Below are 12673 nucleotides of genomic sequence, written 5' to 3'. Positions count from 1 at the left end.
TGAATAAGAAACTGGCTAAGGGACAGAAAGCAGAGAGCATGGTGAACAGTTGTTTTTCAGAATGGAGGGAAGTACGCACTGGTGTCCCCCAGTGGTCGGTGTTCGGACCACTCCTCATTTCAAAGTTTGTAGATGACACGAAACTCGGAAATGTAGCAAAAAAAGTGAGGAGGATAATAACAGACTTCAGGAGGAAATAAGACAGACTGGGGAAATGGGCAGACACATGGCAGATGAAGAGAGGCAATATAAATTAAATGGCACAATTGTAAAGGGGATGCAAGAACACAGAGACCCGGGGGTGGGGGGGGGGGGGGGGGTGTATGTACACAAGTCTTTGAAGGAGGCAGGTCAAGTTGAGAAGGCTGTTAAAAAGGCATGTGGGATCCCTGGCTTTATAAATAGCAGCATAGAGCACAAAAACAAGGAAGTTATGCTAAACCTTTATAAAACATTGGTTAAGCCCCAGTTGGAGCAGTTTCCAATTCTGAACACCACACTTTAGGAAGGATATCAAGGTCTTAGAGAGGGTGCAGAGGAGATTTACTAGAATGGTACCAGGGCTGAAAGACTTCAGTTATGTGGAGAGACAAGACAAACTGGGGTTGTTCTTCTTAGAGCAAAGAAGGTTAATGGGAGATTGGATAGAGATTAAAAATCTTGAAGGATTTTGATGGAGTAAATAAGGCAAAACTGCATCCAGTAGCAGTAGGGTCAGTAACCAGAGGACACAGATTTAAGATAATTGGCAAAAGAACCGGAGGCGACATGAGGAAAATATTTTTTACACAGCGAGTTATGATGGTCTGGATTGGCTGAAAGGGTGGTGGAAGCAGAATCAATACTAACATTCAAAAGGGAATTAGATACATACACTTGAAGGGGAAAATTTTACAGGGCTATGGGGAAAGAGCAGGATAATGGAACTAATTGGATAGCTCTTTCAAAGAGCCAGTATAGGCACAATGGGTCGAATGGCCTCCTCCTGTGCTATATCATTCTATGAATCTATGATAATGGTGGCAATGATGTGTCTGATTTATTTTCATTTTATAACTGAATAATCTGGAAAGCCTGCACAGTGGAGAAGCATTAATGCATTACACGCAGCAATGCAAGAGAACCTGCTTGGCTACAAATTATGCTATTCTGGTATATTCTTATGTTTTGAATACAGTACTATCCAGTGCATGTTTTGTATACACCAATAAGTTTTCAGACAAAATGATACATGCATCCATAAAATATTAATAATATTCAACATAAGATCTTATCTACAGTTTCTGTTGATAATGTTAATGTCCTTGCCAGATGGTGTGCGCAATATTATTTCCAATCCAAGATTTTTCTTTATGCACCACACCCAGTACACAGTAGCAGCTTTGTCTTTTTAACTGACGAAATATATACTTGCCAACTAGAAATAATCACATGGTCTTTCGGAAACAAGCACTGTTTGGAAGAATGTGAAGGAACTTGCTTAGCTACAAGTATGGCCCCCAGGTATACTCTTACCATCTTGAGTTGATGTTCATGTGTTCATATTTCCAGCAGAGGTTGCAGATAGGGGCCAGGAGTGGAAATGCTGGATAATTTCCCCCTCCCTAACCCAGGAGCACTACAGATTATTGCAGCCACCAATCTGGCAGTGTTTCTAATGTAATTAAGATAATTAAAATAGCCTCAAATGCAGTCATTTACATTGCTTAATGAATATAAGGGGACATTTTCACCTTTAGTGCTCCCAGTGCAGAGCTTCACAACTGAGAGCGCTGAAAAGGAAAATTTATCCCGTTTGCTTTAAAGCAGAAGAGTGCTATTCTCTGTTAAAGTGTGTAATTGCCAGTGTTTATTTTGGGCTATATGTATGTCAAAAAAGTAAGTCAAAAATGTAGTAATATTATTAAAAGTACAAATTCATTGTATTAACAAAGTTTTCATCAATCAGAAAAATTAATTTTATATAAAGCTCCAGAATAAACTTCACACAGGAAGAACTGCTCGGGTCACTTTGTGTAACTTCTCTGTTAATGATCATGTAGATTTCCTCTGTTCGATGCTTATATTGAAGTAATAAACCTCATTCTAAAAGAATGCATTTACAATTTTGTTGGAAATACTGAGCAGAGGAAATCTTCAAGAACACATTTATGACATTACTACATGTAGTGATCACAGCAAATCTTCCCCTGATACTTAGTTAATAAAAAATAAAAATTAATTATTTTTCCCTATCCTCAAGAATAACAATGTAGTGTATGACCACTGTGTCTATAAATGCAAAGTTTTACAAAAATGTTGTACTATCTTGTACACTCTTCAAAATCTTCATCATAATTGACAAGTTACTCATTAATTCACAACACTTGAAAGGCTGGCTCCACAGCAATTGCAAATGTATGCACAAACAGACTTTGATGTTCTTCAAGTACAATGCTCTGTGTGTTTAGTAAAATCAGATTAAAGCTCTCTATGAATCCATCAGATTGACAACTGGAAATCCCATTTTCCTTACACCAAAAACAAGACACACCTAAAACAGCCAGGCCTAATAATTTCTGGTATCCGTGTCATCCAAGTTGATATATTCAACCCTGGACAGTAATCTTCATCTCTGCATTTTGTACGGATATGTCTTTCACACGTATGTTCCTACATTTCAACCGTGATTACACTTCAAAAGTACTTCATTGGCTGTAAAGTGCTTTGAGACATTCTGAGGTCATCAAAACGGAGATGAGGAGAAACTTCTTCACTCAGAGGGTAGTAAATCTATGGAATTTACTACCTCAGAGAGCTGTGGAAGCTGCGACATTAAATACATTTAAAACGGAGATAGACAGTTTCCTAGCTGATAAGTGAATTAGGGGTTACGGGGAGCGGGCAGGGAAGTAAACGTGAGTCTAGGTTCGGATCAGCCATGATCCTATTGAATGGCGGAGCAGGCTCGAAGGGCTGTATGGCCTACTCCTGCTCCTACTTCTTATGTTCTTATGAAAGGTGTTATACAAATGGAAGTCTTCCTTTTTTCTCCAAAGCTTTCATTGTAGGAGTTCCCAACTCCTAACGAAAGTACTGAGAATGAAACTAGCAGTTAACCAAACGTGGTTTAATGCACTGGTAAAAGTTACAAACAAAAACGCAGGAGAAACTCCAAACAGGTCTGTACAATACTGGGTTCCACGAGCACTGAAAAGGAAAAGCCTCTCCCCTCTGACGTCATCACGTTTCCTGCCGTTGGGAACATCACGTGACCTGCGTGATGACGTCATCGTGCTGGATCGACTTTTTACCGAACCCGCACTATTTATACAGAGCAAACATTTAAAGGTAACAAACCCCTGTTAAAGGCAATTATATATATTACTGCAAGAGTCTCTTGGTGGCTTTGCCACATCATCACTAATAACTGAAGGGTCTTTATCTGTCCCATACTGGAAGTGGAACTTACACATTGTTTACAACAGCCTTCTACATTATCCATCCAGGTCAATAATACAACATTAACCTTTTTCCATGGTCTCTAATTTTTTACTGCACAAAGATTAAAAAAAAGAATGCTGAAATCTCAAATAAAACAGAAAATGCTGGAAATATACTGCAGGCCATGATCTGCCATCCAGTATTTGAAAGAGAAAAGGAAGGTTGATGTTTTGGCTGGAGGGATCTTTCATTGAGACTATTTGTGTATTTCCCAGCATTTTCTGTTTTTATTTCCCACTGTCCAAAACGCCAGTAACCGATACAGATGGAAGAATCATCTTTTTACAAAATCTTTGTTCTTTCTTTGCATCTTCATGTGAATTAATACTAACAAGCCAACCAATCCCCTCACAGAAACCTCAAACACAGTCCTGTTTTTGTGTATGGGTACATTATATGTGAATAGTTATACTGAAAATAAATGTTCAAATCATCTGTGATGCAAAAATCAGTAAAATGATGATTGAACTCAGTGTGGTTAGGAATTAAGGCACCAGATTAAAAAAGGAACTGTGCAGTGGGGAGTTTCAAGGATGATCATATTTTATATAAAAAAGTGTAGAATATTTCAATTTTTTTTATTTGAACAGAAATATAACTAAATTTAAAAAACTAGAGAATAAAAATAGTCAGTTGGCTATTTCCAAAACAGGATTTTTTAAATATTTGTTCATGGGATGTTGCTGGCATGAAAAGCCAGCATTTATTGCCCATCCTTAGTTGGTGGTGAGACTTGCTAGAGTCACATGTAGGCTGTTAAATCTCAAGAGTTTAATAACCTTGCTTTTATATAACAATTAAAAGAGCATGCAGGAGACAGAGTTCAGTTCACAGCCATCACTTTCCAGAATCTTCTCAACTCAATACACTATTTCCCATAGTGCATTGCACATCACAACTATGGTAAGCTATGTGGGACAATTCAAATACAACATTCAAAATACACAACATCTCCTCCCCTCTTACAATCAAATCAAATCAAATCAACTTTTATTGTCATTGTTAGTGCACAAGTGCAGTACAACGAAATGTAGGCTTGTGGCTCCCGAGAGTCTACATTTAGATTAAGACATTTAAACATTCAACATACATTTGGCCTGTAATACATTAACATAAACATAACCATAATAAAGTGCATTGGCAGATGTGCAGGCTTTAGAGTTTATTTGTGGAGTTCAGTAGGATGACAGCCCTGGGAAAGAAGCTGTTCCTCAATCTGGTCGTACGGGTGCGAATGCATCTGTAGCGTCTCCCAGATGGCAGGAGGGCGAACAGACTATGGCTGGGGTGGGTAGGGTCTTTGATGATGGACCGTGACCTCCGTAAACAGCGTTTCTGGTATATGTGCTCTATGGTCGGTAGCCAGGTGCCGGTAATGCGTTGGGCAGTTTTGACTACCCGCTGCAGGGCTTTCCGGTCATAGCTACAGCTGCCATACCATACTGTGATACAGTTTGTCAGGATGCTCTCTATTGTGCAGCGGTAAAAGTTAGAGAGGATCAGGGGTGACAGGTTACATCCCTTCAGCCTCCTTAGGAAATATAGGCGCTGCTGGGCCTTCTTCACCAGAGAGGAGGTATTGAGGGACCAGGAGAGGTCTTCCGTGATGTGGACTCCGGGAACTTAAAGCTGTCCACCCTTTCCACCACAGCCCCATGGATGTGGATGGGGGTGTGACTTCTGCCTTTAGACTTCCTGAAGTCCACAATGATTTCTTTGGTTTTCTTGATGTTCAGGGCCAGGTTGTTATCGGCGCACCACTTCACGAGATGCTGGACCTCATCCCTGTAGGCTGACTCATCATTGTTGGTAATCTGGCCTACTACCGTGGTATCATCCGCAAACTTGATGATGGTGTTGGAACCATGAACAGCCACACAGTCGTGGATGAAGAGGGAGTAGAGGAGGGGGCTCAGCACACATCCTTGTGGGGCCTCCGTGTTCAGGGTCGGGGGGGGGGGAGGTGTGGTTACCTAATTTGACAGACTGGGGTCTGTTTGTTAGGAAGTCCAGGGTCCAGTTGCAGAGGGAAGTGTTCAGGCCAAGAGTTTGGAGTTTGGTGGCCAGCTTGTTGGGGACGATAGTGTTGAATGCTGAGCTGTAGTCTATGAACAGCATTCTGATGTAGGTCTCCTTACCATCTAAGTGATTCAGTGCCGAGTGTAGAGCAGTTGTGATTGCATCCTCCGTTGATCTGTTTGCACGATAGGCAAACTGGTGTTGGTCAAGAGAGGCGGGAACACTGGCTTTGATGTGAGCCAGGACCAGTCTCTCGAAACACTTCATTATGATGGGTGTGAGTGCGACAGGTCGATAGTCGTTCAGGCACGTCACAGCCGTTTGTTTTGTCACAGGAATAATGGTAGCGGTCTTGAAGCATGTAGGGACTACTGCCTGGGCCAATGACAGATTGAAGATGGCGGTGAAGACATCAGCCAGCTGATCAGCACATTCCTTGAGTACCCGTCCAGGGATGCTATCCGGTCCAGCAGCCTTTCGTGTGTTCACTCCGCGTAGAACACCCCTTACGTCGGAGGTCGACAGAGTGAGCACCTGGTCTTCCGGGGGTGGCAAGGCTTTGGTAGCCGGCTCCCTGTTGTCCCTGTCGAAGTGAGCGTAGAAGTTGTTAAGCTCCTCCGGAAGGGAGGCACCGCTAATCGGGGGGCTGGTGTTTTTGCCCTTGTAGTCAGTGATGGACTGGATGCCTTGCCACATGCGCCGGGGGTCCGAGTTGTTGTGGAAATGATCCTCTATCCGTAGTGTCTGTTTCCTTTTGGCAGTCCTGATACCCTTTTTTAGGTTGGTCCTAGCTGCACTGTAAGCCGCCGCGTCGCCAGATTTAAATGCTGCGTCGCGTGCTTTCAACAGTGAGCGGACCTCTCCGTTCATCCAGGGTTTCTGGTTGGGGTATGTCCTGATATTTTTATGGGTCGTGACGACCTCGACGCAGCTGTTAATGTAGAATAGCACTGTGGATGCGTATTCCTCGATGTCATTATGGGCGAACATGCCCCAATCAGTGCGTTCGAAGCAATCCTGAAGCTCCGATACTGCCCCCTCTGGCCATACTTTCACTGATCTCACTGATGTTCTCCCTCTTTTGATGAGCGGTTTGTATGGCGGGGCTAGAAACAGGGAGAGGCGGTCAGACTTCCCAAGGTGGGGGCAGGGAATGGCCTTATAAGCGTCTACAACGCTCATGTAGACTTGATCCAGTGTGTTCTCCCCTCTTGTGGGGCAGGAAACATTCTGGTGGAATTTCGGTAGTACAGTTTTAAGGTTTATGTGATTGAAGTCCCCCGCGACGATAAAAGCTCCGTCTGGGTGCGCAGTTTGTTGTTCGCTGATGGCCCTGTAGAGGTCCTTCAGTGCTAGTTTGGCATTAGCGTGTGGTGGGATGTAGACCGCAGTGATGATAACAGCCGTGAATTCCTGAGGCAGGTAGAAGGGTCTGCACCTTACCATGAGGAATTCCAAATCAGCCGAGCAGGATCTATCGATTATGTCCGTGTTAGTGCACTAGATCTTACATTACATCTTACATTAGATGTCCCAATAGAACCACAACATTTTTAAAACACAATAACCTGGGAGTAAGGGTAGACATCCTCCAACCATGGCTATACCCATGGGGATTATTCTGCCCCAGATAAAGGGTAAGCCTCTGAATTATATGAATTATAAGTTCAAACGTATAGGGGCCCGCCGCTCTCTGGTAGGATACCGGCGGTCAACCTGGCTCTCCAGTTCATTGTCTCTCACAGGTGACATCAACACAGGTGTAGGCGGCTTAGGTGCCTGTATACAGGTCTCCCTTGCTGATGAGATAGGGGCTGAAGCGGCTGCTTCCTCAGAAGGTGAGCCTCTTGGTGTAGAAGGCGGATGACCCACAGCGTCACCCAATGGCAGATAAACTGCTGTTGGTGGTTCAGTGGGTGTTGCTGCACTTCGTGGAAGCTGATCGGTGTGTCTCTTCCAGACAATGTCCTCGGGTGTCTGTACAGTGTAGGATACTGGACCAGTCTGTGAAATGACAGTAGCAGGAACCCACTTAGGTCCACCACTGTAGTTCCATGCCAACACATGTTCACCTGGACTGAAGACTCTGTCTTTGGAGCGTTGTTCACGTCGCTTGATCTGCTTGTCCTGCTGATACTGTACCACGTCTTTCACCTTTGGCAGTTCCAGCAGGTCGAAGTTGGTTCGTAGCTCTCTTTTGAGCAGTAGAGTGGCAGGTGATGCTTTTGTGGTTGCATGTTGTGTGTTCCTGTAACTCAACAGGAAACTATTCAGGCGCTGACGAAGCGTTCCCTGGCCTTGCAATGCCTTTAGAGTGTGTTTCATGGTCTGAACAAACCTCTCAGCTAGGCCATTGGTCGCAAGGTGGTATGGTGCAGCCCTGATATGTTGTACGCCATTCACCTGTAGGAATGTAGCCATTTCTTGTGACACACACTGTGGACCGTTGTCTGAGACAAGTTGCATCGGAGATCCAAATCGGCTGAACACCTCACCTAATTTCTCGATGGTCTTCTCAGCGGTGGTGGACCTCATTATAACAACCTCTGGCCACTTACTGTGCGCATCAACAGCCACCAGGAACATTCTCTCCTCGAATGGACCTGCAAAGTCTACATGAATGCAGTGCCATGCTTCCTCCGGAAAGTCCCAGGGGTGAAGAGGTGCAAGCTGTGGCACATTACGAACTCTCTGACATGAGGAACAGGTTTTAGCTTTGGCCTCAATCGGTCCATCCATACCCGGCCACCAGAAGTAGCTCCTCGCTATTTCTTTCATACGAACCATTCCGCAGTGTCCGGAGTGTAGTTGCTGTAACACTGGTTTCTGAAGCGATGGTGGAATAACCACTCTCCTCCCCCCACAGCAAACATCCAGACTGCACTGACAGTTTGTTTCTCCTTAAGAGATATGGTTTCAGGTTTGAGTCATCACTGTCAAGCTTGCCCCTGACGATAATGTCCAGCACTGCAGACAACACTGGGTCATTTCTGGTGTTTCGTCGGACCTGTGTCGAAGTAACAGGCGCGTTCTCCACCTGCCTAAAATAGCAGATGTCCATGCTACGCGTCATAGGCTTGGTGACAGGCAGCGGCAACCTGGAAAGACCGTCGACGTTGCCGTGCAAGTCAGACTTACGATATCTAATGTCAAATGTGTGTGCAGACAACAGCAGCGCCCACCTTTGCATTCTGCTCGCAGCAAGTGATGGAATCCCTGTATGTGGCCCGAAGATGGTCGTGAGAGGGCGGTGATCTGTTAGTAGGGTGAACTGTCTCCCGTACAAATATTGGTGAAACTTGCGAACGCCAAAAACGATGCTCAGTGCTTCTCGTTCTATTTGGGTGTAGTTAGTTTCAGCTCTGTTCAAAGTCCTAGATGCGAATGCTATCGGCTTCTCTTCTCCGTTTGGCATGATATGAGAAATGACCGCCCCCACACCATATGACGATGCATCGCAAGTTAACTGTATTGGTAATGAAGGGTTAAAATGCGTCAAAGCCTCTGACTTCAGGAGCATGTCCTTTGCTGTCATGAACGCCTCCTGGCACTTGTTAGTCCATTCCCACTTCTTGTCTTTACATAGCAACCAATGCAGCAGCCTCAGCATCGAGGCTAGGTTCGGTATGAACCGTCCATAGTAGTTCAGTAACCCTAGAAAAGAATGCAGCTGGCTGATATTTTCAGATGCTGGGGCATTCACGATTGCCTTGGTCTTGGATGGTGCCTTGTGAAGGCCTGTGGCATTGATCACATGACCGAGGTACTCAACTGTTGCCTGAAAAAAAAATCGCATTTATCCCTGCGAACTCTGAGTCCGTAATCCCTCAGTCTCTGTAGCGTTGCGTCCAAGTTACGCAGATGGTCTTGGTCATCACACCCAGTAACTAAGATATCATCTAAGTAGCACTGAACTCCAGGCAATCCACTAAGGATCTGGTCCATAGCACGTTGGAAAAGCACTGGAGCTGATGTAATTCCAAAAGGAAGTCGACGATACCTAAATAGGCCCTTGTGCGTCACAATAGTCAGCATTTCTCGTGACTGTTCATCCACATGCATTTGTAGGTAGGCTTGACAGAGGTCGATTGTGCTAAACTTCTGGCCCCCAGCAAGTCCCACAAACAAATCATCAATATGGGGAAGTGGATATTGCTCCACTGACAATACAGGGTTAACAGTTACTTTAAAATCTCCACATATCCTAACTCCACCCGCTTTCTTGAGCACTGGTACGATGAGCGTTGCCCATTCACTCATGCTGACTGGTTCTCGTACTCCGCTTTCAACTAGGGCTTCTAAGTCAGCCTCGACTTTTGGTCTGATGGCATAAGGTACGGGTCGTGCCTTCATGAACTTGGGTTTGCTATCCTGCTTAATACGAAGCTTCACAGTAATATCTTTCATGCTACCCAGTTCTCCATTAAAGACTTCTGCATGTTTCTTTAAGATGGCGGGTAAGCCTGGATCATTGTGTGACATCATGTAGACTGATGACCAGTCTAATTTTATCCTCTCCATCCACGAACGTCCCAGCAGGGAGGGGTAGTCTCCTTTAACTACGTAGAGTGGTAACTTCCTAGTTTGTCCATTCAACTGAACTGTGACCTCAGGTGATACCTCTCATGGTTACTCTTTCACCGGTATATGTCTTTAATGCTATGTTAGCTGGCTGAAGTGGAAGGTGCTTTAATGTCTTTTTGTAGACTGTCTCTGACATAAGAGATACTGCTGCTCCGGTATTGATCTGCATTCGCACAGGCTGCCCCTCTAGCAAGGGTGAGACCCAGTAGCCATGCAAATCCCCAGCTATAGTCAGCATGTTCAGTGATAGTTCCTCCTCTGAAGTGTCACTTGCCTCTGTTTTGTCCTGTTCTACAGAGCGGACATGCTTCTTTATCTTTTGTCTGAATGTTTTTTTTCTTCCTTCCGTCTTTGACGTTTTCTCTGTGTCCTTTGTATTTCTGCATGCGTGCTGAATATGTCCCTTTTTACCACAGCTGTGGCAATCCATGTCCACACACCAGCATGCAGACGCAAGATGCCCCGTTTTGCCACAATGGAAGCATGGCCCTTGGCTCTCTGTTCTTACTTTGTGCACTTTTTCTGTTGCACCCAACTGTTGAGCTTCCTTAGCTGCTAATTCCATGGAAATACTGATTTCAATGGCCTTTTGTAGAGTCAGATTACTCTCCGTTAATAGTCTCTTCTGTATGGCTTCAGTTCTCATACCACACACTAGCCTGTCTCTTATAGTATCATTTAGCATGTCATTAAACTCACAGTGCTCTGATAGTCTTTTTAGTGCAGCTACAAACATGGTCACTGTTTCTCCTTCTTCCTGGTTACGCCTGTGGAACCTAAACCTCTCAGCTATGACTAGGGGTTTGGGTGAAAAATGCCCTTTTAGTATCTCCACAATTTCGCTATATTGTTTAGTATCTGGATGCACTAAAGTACGCAAAAGATTGAAAGTCTTTGGTCCCATCACACTTAACAATGTAGGTACTACTTTGTTCCCTCCAATGTCATTTGCTTGTGTGAAGTATTCAAATCGTTCTGTGTATGAGCTCCATTGTTCAACATTCTCATCAAACAGTCCAATGTTACCGATAATTCCAGCCATTTTCCTTCTCTCAGGCTCCTAATTATCATTCACTAAGGATCCTTCCAATGTTGAACTCAACTAAAATCACTATCAGTATTTTAGTGCTTCAATTCACAGATCGTTTCACAGTTGAATAAATGTCCTTCCCAATTTACTCACTTAATTAACTGTCCACGGCACAAATAACAGTTTTAAACACGTAAAACCTGACTATCTTCCGCACAGCAGAGCCACACAAGTTCAGACGTCCTCGTCGCCACTTTTGTTAAATCTCGAGTTTAATTACTTTGCTTGTATAACAATTAAAAGAGCACGCAGGAGACAGAGTTCAGTTCACAGGCATCACTTTCCAGAATCTTCTCAACTCAATGCACTCTATTTCCCATAGTGCATTGCACATCACAACTACGGTAAGCTATGTGGGACAATTCAAATACAACATTCAAAATACACAACATAGGCCAGGCCGGGTAAGGTGATGACACGAAAATTGGTGGAGTGGTAAATAGGTAGAAGGGAAGCCTCAGGCTGCAGGACGATATAGACAGGTTGGTCAGATGGGCAGAACAGTGGCACATGGAATTTAACCCTGAAAAGTATGAGGTGCTGCATTTTGGGAGGACTAACAAGGCAAGGGAATACACAATGAATGGTAGGACCCTAGGAAGGACAAGAGGATCAGAGGGACCTTGGTGTGCATGTACATAGATCCCTGAAGGCAGCAGGGCAGGTAGATAAGGTGGTTAAAAAAGCATATGGGATACTTGCCTTCATTAGCCGAGGCAGAGAATATAAGAGCAGGGAGGTTATGATGGAGCTGTACAAAATGCTAGTTAGGCCACAGCTGGAATACTGTGTGCAGTTCTGGTCGCCACATTATAGGAAAGATGTGATTGCATTGGAGAGGGTGCAGAGGAGATTCACCAGGATGTTACCCGGGCTGGAGCGCTTCAGCTATGAAGAGAGACTGGACAGGCTGGGGTTGTTTTCCTTAGAGCAGAGAAGGCTGAGGGGGGACTTGATTGAGGTGTACAAAATTATGAGGGGCATAGATAGGGTTGATAGAAAGGAACTTTTCCCCTTAGTAGAGGGGTCAATAACCAGGGGGCATAGTTTCAAGGTAAGGGGCAGGTTTAGAGGGGATTTGAGGAAAAACGTTTTCACCCAGAGGGTGGTTGGAATCTGGAACTCACTGCCTGAAAGGGTGGTAGAGGCAGGAACCCTCACAACATTCAAGAAGCATTTAGATGAGCACTTGAAACACCATAGCATACAAGGCTATGGACCAAGTGCTGGAAAATGGGATTAGAATCGACAGGGCTTGATGGCTGGCACGGACACGATGGGCCAAAGGACCTCTTTCTGTGCTGTATAACTCTGTGACTCTATTTCTATCCTTAAAAGACATTAGTGAACCAGATGGGTTTTTATGACAATCCAGTCACAATCATGGTCACCATTACTTGCTTTTTATTCCAGATTTATTTCATTAACTGAATTTAATATTACCCAGCTGCCATGGTGGGATTTAAACCAGATTAGTAGTCTAGGCCTCTGAATTAC

General features: G+C 44.3%; 1 protein-coding gene across 1 annotated transcript in view; it reads right to left on the bottom strand.

Annotated features, from left to right (window-relative positions):
* The window catches only part of LOC147105256 (plakophilin-1-like), a 93078-nt gene that overhangs the window by 39241 nt on the left and 41164 nt on the right, over window positions 1-12673 (bottom strand). The window lies entirely within an intron of this gene.

This window comes from Somniosus microcephalus, chromosome 18 (genome assembly GCF_052327205.1).
Source record: "Somniosus microcephalus isolate GS21.2 chromosome 18, FLI_Smic_1.0, whole genome shotgun sequence".
In the NCBI taxonomy this organism is placed as follows: Eukaryota; Metazoa; Chordata; class Chondrichthyes; order Squaliformes; family Somniosidae; genus Somniosus; species Somniosus microcephalus.
This window is presented reverse-complemented; position numbering and strand designations above follow the sequence as displayed.